The sequence below is a fragment of the Colobus angolensis genome, unplaced genomic scaffold (assembly GCF_000951035.1).
Source record: "Colobus angolensis palliatus isolate OR3802 unplaced genomic scaffold, Cang.pa_1.0 Scaffold122, whole genome shotgun sequence".
Lineage (NCBI taxonomy): Eukaryota > Metazoa > Chordata > Mammalia > Primates > Cercopithecidae > Colobus > Colobus angolensis.
In genome coordinates this window covers 37,619-43,813 of record NW_012113364.1, presented here as the reverse complement: position 1 = coordinate 43,813, position 6,195 = coordinate 37,619, and positions in this window count along the sequence as shown.

Below are 6,195 nucleotides of genomic sequence, written 5' to 3'. Positions count from 1 at the left end.
TTTTTTTTTTTTTTTTTTTGAGACCGAGTTTTGCATTGTCGCCCAGGCTGGAGTGCAGTGGTACATTCTCCATTCACTGCAACCTCCACCTCCCGCATTCAAGCAGTTATCCTGCCTCAACCTCCCAAGTAGCTGGGATTACAGGCACCTGCCACCACACCCCGCTAATTTTTTGTATTTGTAGTGGAGACAGGGTTTCACTGTGTTGGCTAGGCTGGTCTTGAACTCCTGACCTCGTGATCCAAGTGTTGGGATTACAGATGTGAGCCACTGTGCCTGGTCAAATTGATCCTTCTGAGCAAAATTTGTGAGCATGAAAAAATACATACAAATTATTTACATACACTATTATACTAATACATATTTTATAAAATATACAAAGGAATATTTTGAATATGATAAAGATTAAATAAATGTTTTATTTTTTCTCTTAAAAGTATTTTTATTTTAAATGTTTGTAGGAAACGATAGTCTTAAAGCAAATATTTTATTTTCGTTTTTAATCCATTCGCTCTCATTAAGAACAGTAGTGGTGGCTGGGCGCAATGACTCGCCTGTAAGCCAGCACCTTGGGAGACAAAGGCAGGTAGATCACCTGAGGTCAGGAGTTTGAGACCAGCCTGGCCAACATTGTGAAACCCTGCCTCTACTGAAAATACAAAACTATCTGAGTGTGGTGGCACATGCCTGTAGTCCCAGCTACATAGGAGGCTGAGACAGGAGAATGGCTGGAACCCAGGAGGTGAAGGCTGCAGTGAGACGAGATCATGCCACTGCCCTCCAGCCTGACCCAGACAGAGCGAGACTCCATCTCAAAAAAAAAGAAAAAGAAAGAAAGAAAAGAAAAAAAATAACTTTAAAGCAAATATTTTCTTGTGGTTTTTAATCCATTTGCTCTCATTAAAAACAGTAGTGGTGGCCGGGTGCAGTGGCTCACACCTGTAATCTCAGCACTTTGGGAGGCTGAGGTGGGTGGATCTCTTGAGACCAGGAGTTCGAGACCAGTCGGGGAAAAAAACCAAGAGAAAACTTTTTACTCCTAATAGAAACTCTGTAATCACTGAGCAACAATTTCCTTTCTCCTCTTCTACCCAGTTCCTGGTAACCTCTAATCTACTTTTTGTGTCTATGAATTTGCCTATCCTAAGTACTTCATATAAGTAAAATAACACTTTTTTCTTTCTTTTTTTTTTTTTTTTTTAAAGAGACAGGGTCTTGCTCTGTTGCTCAGGTAGTACAGTGGCACGATCACAGCTCACTGCAGCCTCAAATTTCTGGGCTCAAGGGATCCTCCCACCTCAGCCTCTCAAGTAGCTAGGACTATGGGCACACACCACTACACCCAGTTAACTTTAAAAATAAATATTTTTGGTCGGGCACGGTGGCTCACACCTGTAATCCCAGCACTTTGGGAGGTGGAGGCAAGCAGATGACCTGAGGTCAGGAGTTTGAGACCAGCCTGGCCAACATGGTGAAACCCCGTGTCCACTAAAAATACAAACAATTAGCCAGGCATGGTGGCGGGTGCCTGTAATCCCAGCTACTCGGGAGGCTGAGGCAGGAGAATTGCTTGAACCTGGGAGGCGGAGGCCTCAGTGAGCCGAGATCATGTTATTGCACTCCAGCCTGGGCAACAAAAGCGAAACTCCATCTCAAAAATATAAATAAATAAATAAATAAAAATGTTTTTGCAGGGGTAAAGATGTTATCTCACTATGTTGCCCACGCTGATCTCAAACTCCTGGCCTCAAGCAATCCTGGCCTCAAGCAATCCTCCCATCTCAGCCTCCCAAAGCAACATTTGTCCTTTTGTGTCTGTATTACTTCATATGACATAATGCTGTCAAGGTGTTTTCATGTTGTAAGATGTAGCACAATTTCATTCCTTTTTTTGTTTAGTCTCAGCTCACTGAAACTTCTGCTTCCCGGTCTCCTGCCACCACTCCCAGCCATCCTCCCACCTCAGCCTCCGGAGTCATTGGGACTACAGGCAAGCACCACCATGCTAGGCTAATTTTGTATTTTTAAACAGATACAGGTTTTGCCATGTTGCCCAGGCTGGTCTCGAACTCCTGAGCTCAGGCGATCCACCTGCTTGAACTCCTGGGCTCCAGTGGTCTGCCCACCTCAGCCTCCCAAAGTGTTGGGATTACAGGCGTGAACCACCACACCTGGCCCTTTGCCTATTTTATTTTATTGGGGAGACGGAGTCTCACTCTGTCATCCAGGCTGGAATGCAGTGGCACAATTTCAGTTCGCTGCAACTTCTGCCTCCCAAGTTCAAGCAATTCTCTAGCCTTAGCCTCCTGAGTAGCTGGGATTACAGGCATGAGTCACCACACCAGGCTAATTTTTGTATTTTTAGTAGAGATGGGGTTTCACGATGTTGGCCAGGCCGGCCTTGAACTCCTGACCTCAGGGGACCCTCCTGCCTTGTCTTCCCAAAGTGTTGGGATTACAGGCGCGAGCCACCGTTCCCAGCCCCTTTCCCATTTTAGAATTGGGTTGTGTGGGGTATTGTTGTTTCTCCTGTTGTTGAGTTATAGGAGTTCTTTATATATACTGGATATGAATCCCTTATCAGATATATAATTGACAGATATTTTCTCACATCCTGTGGGACTCTGTTGATGGTGTCCTTTGATGCACAAATTTTTCCATTTTGATGAAGTTCAATATACCTATACCAAATCTAATGTCACAAAAATTTCCCCCATTTGCTTTTAAGAGTTTTATAGTCTGGGCATGGTGGCTCAAGCTTGTAATTCCAGCACTTTGGGAGGCCAAGGTGGGCAGATCACTTGAGCCCAGGAGTTCAAGACCAATGTTGGGAACATGGTGAGACCCCATCTCTACAAAAAACAAAAACAAAAATTAGCTGGGCATGGTGGCACACACATGTACTCCCAGCTACTCAGGAGGCTGAGGTGGGAGGATCATTTGAGCCTGGGAAATTGAGGCTGCAGTGAGCCATGATGGTGCCACTGTATTCCAGCCTGGGTGACAGAACAATACCTTGTCTCAAAAAAAGAAAAAAAAGAAAAAAGAAAGAAAGAAAAAGGAAGGAAGGAAGGAAGGAAGGAAGGAAGGAAGGAAGGAAGGAAGGAAGGGAGTTTTGTAATTTTGGCTAAATTTAGCTCTTTCACCCAGTTTGAATTAATTTTTGTATATCATTCAAGGTAAGGTAAAGATGCCACTTCATTTTTTTGCATATGGCTATCCAGTTTTCCCAGCACCATTTATTGAAAAGACTGTCCTTTCTCTATTGAATGGTCTTGGTAACCTTGTCAAAAATCATCTGACCATATGTGTGAGGGTTTATATTCTGGATTTCTATTCTATTCCATATGTCTGCCTTTATGCCAGTACCAACCTGTTTTGATTACAGTAGCTTTGTAATAAGTTTTGAAATCAGGAACTGTGAATCATCCAATTTTGTTTTTTCTTTTAGAAACTATTTTGGCTATTCATCATCCCTTGGGATTCCATACACATTTTTTTATGAGAGAGAGTCTCACTCTGTTGCCCAGGCTGAAGTGCAGTGGCATAATCTCAGCTAACTGCAACCTCCACCTTTTAGGTTCAAGCAATTCTTGTGCCTCAGCCTCCTGAGTAGCTGGGATTACAGGCACCCACCACGATGCCTGGCTAATTTTTGTATTTTTAGTAGAGACAGGGTTTCACCATGTTGGCCAGGCTGGTCTCGAACTCCCGACCTCAGGTGATCCGCCCGCCTCGGCCTCCCAAAGTGCTGGGATTACAGGTGTGAGCCACTGCACCCGGCCTAACTATAATTTCAATGTCTTTAATAGTTATAGAGCTATTCAGGTTATCCTTTTCTTCTTGAGTGAGCTTTGGTAATTGGTGTCTTTCAAGAAATATGTCCATTTCATCTAAGTTGTTGAACTTAATACCATAATCTTGCTTATTTTTCCCTTATTATCTTTTTAATGCCTGTAGAATCTGCAGTGATTTCATCTCTTTAATTCCTAAAATTGGTAAGTTGTGTTTTCATTTTCTTTTCCGTCCAGTCTAGCTAGAAGTTTGTCAGTTTCATAAACCATCCCACAAAAGCAGCTTTGGGCTAACTGATTTTCTCTATTGTTTTTTCTGTGTTCTGTTTCATTGAGTTCAGATTTTACCTTTATTAGTCCCTTTCCTCTCTCCTGCTTAATTTGTATTTAATTTTCTCTTATTTTTCTTGTGTCATAAGTAGCTGAATTTATTAATTCAAGACATTTCCTTTTTCCTAATATAGGTGTTCTGTGCGGCATCTCACCAATTCTGACATGTGCGTGTTTTTTTATTTTCATTTAGTTCAAAAGACTTTCTAATATCCCTTTTCATTTCTTCTTTATTCCATAGTTTATTTAGAAGTGTGTTATTTGATCTCCAAATACTTGGGGATTTGTCAAGCACCTTCTGTTATTAATTTTTTTCCTTTTCTTTATCTTTTTCTTTCTTTCTTTCTGTTTTTCTGAAACAGGATCTCACTCTGTTCCCCAGGCTGGAGTACAGTGGCATGATCTTGGCTCATTACAACCTCCACCTCCTGGGTTTCAAAGTGATTCTCCCACCTCAGCCTCCCAAGTAGCTGGGACTTACAGGCACTTGCCACCATGCCTGGCTAATTTTTCGTATTTTTAGTAGAGACGGGGTTTCACCATGATGGCCAGGCTGGTCTCCAACTCCTGACCTCAAGTGATCTGCCCGCCTCAGCCCCCCAAAGTGCTGGGATTACAGGCGTGAGGCACTGCACCTGGCCTGGTTTATAGTTTTTATTATGTTCGGACAATTGTCTCTCCTCTCCTCTGCAGATTTCAATTATTTGTGTATTAGATTACTTGAAGTTGTCCCAAAGCTCATTAATGCTTTTTTTTTTCTAATTCTTTTTTCTCTGTGTTTTTCTCTTTCTGATAGTTACTATTGCTGTGCCTTCAAGTTCACTAACCTTTTCTTCTGAAATGTCTAATTTGTCATTAATCCCATCCAGTGTACTTTTTAGAAAAAAATCTCGTTGTAGGCTGGGTGCAGTGGCTCATGGCTATAATCCCAACACTTTGGGAGCCTGAGGCAGGAGGATCACTTGAGGTCAGGAGTTTGAAACCAGTCTGGCCAACATGGTGAAATCCCATCTCTACTAAAAATACAAAATTAGTCGGGCATGGTGGCATGACCTGTAGTCCCAGCTAATTGGGAGGCTGAGGCAGGAGAATCACTTGAGCCTGGGAGACAGAGGACGCAGTGAGCTGAGATTGCACCACTGCATATCAGCCTGGGCAACAGAGCTAGACTCCGTTGCAGAAAAAAAGAAAACCTTGACCAGGCACGGTGGCTCACGCCTGTAATCCCAGCACTTTGGGAGGCTGAGGTAGGCGGATCACAAGGTCAGGAGTTCAAGACTAGCCTGGCCAATATGGTGAAACCCCATCTTCACTAAAAATACAAAAATTAGCCGGGCGTGGTGGCGGGCACCTGTAGTCCCAGCTACTTGGGAGGCTGAGGCAGGAGAATGGTGTGAACCTGGGAGGCAGAGGTTGCAGTGAGCCAAGATTGTGCCACTACACTCCAGTCTGGGGGACAGAGCGAGACTGTGTCTCAAAAAACAAAAACAAAAACAAAAACAAAAAAAACCTCATGTAGGTTTTATCTATATAAGTTCAATTTGGGTCTTCTTAATATTTCCCATGCCTCTACTAACTTTTGAGCATTTGAAATAGTTATAATGATTGTTTTAATGTCCTTTTTTGCTAATACTAATATCTGGGTGAGTTCTGGGTTGATTTACATTGTTTATTCTCCTCATTACGGGTCACACGTTCCTGTTTCTTTGTACGTCAGTAATCTGCTTGGACACCAGACACTGTGAATTTTACCTTTGTTGAAGCTGGATATATTTGTATTACCATAACTCTTCTTGAGCTTTGTTCTGGAATACAGTTAAGTTACTTGGAAACAGGCACAGTGGCTCATGCCTGTAATATCAGCATTTTGGGAGGCAGAGGCAGAAGGATCATTTGAGGTCAGGAGTTTGAGACCAGCCTGGCCAACATGGTGAAACCCCATCTCTATTAAAAATACAAAAAACTTAGCTGGCTTTGGGAGGCCAAGGCGGGCAGATCACGATGTCAGGAGTTCGAGACCAGTCTGGCCAACATAGTGAAACCCTGTCTCTACTAAAAATACAAAAAATTA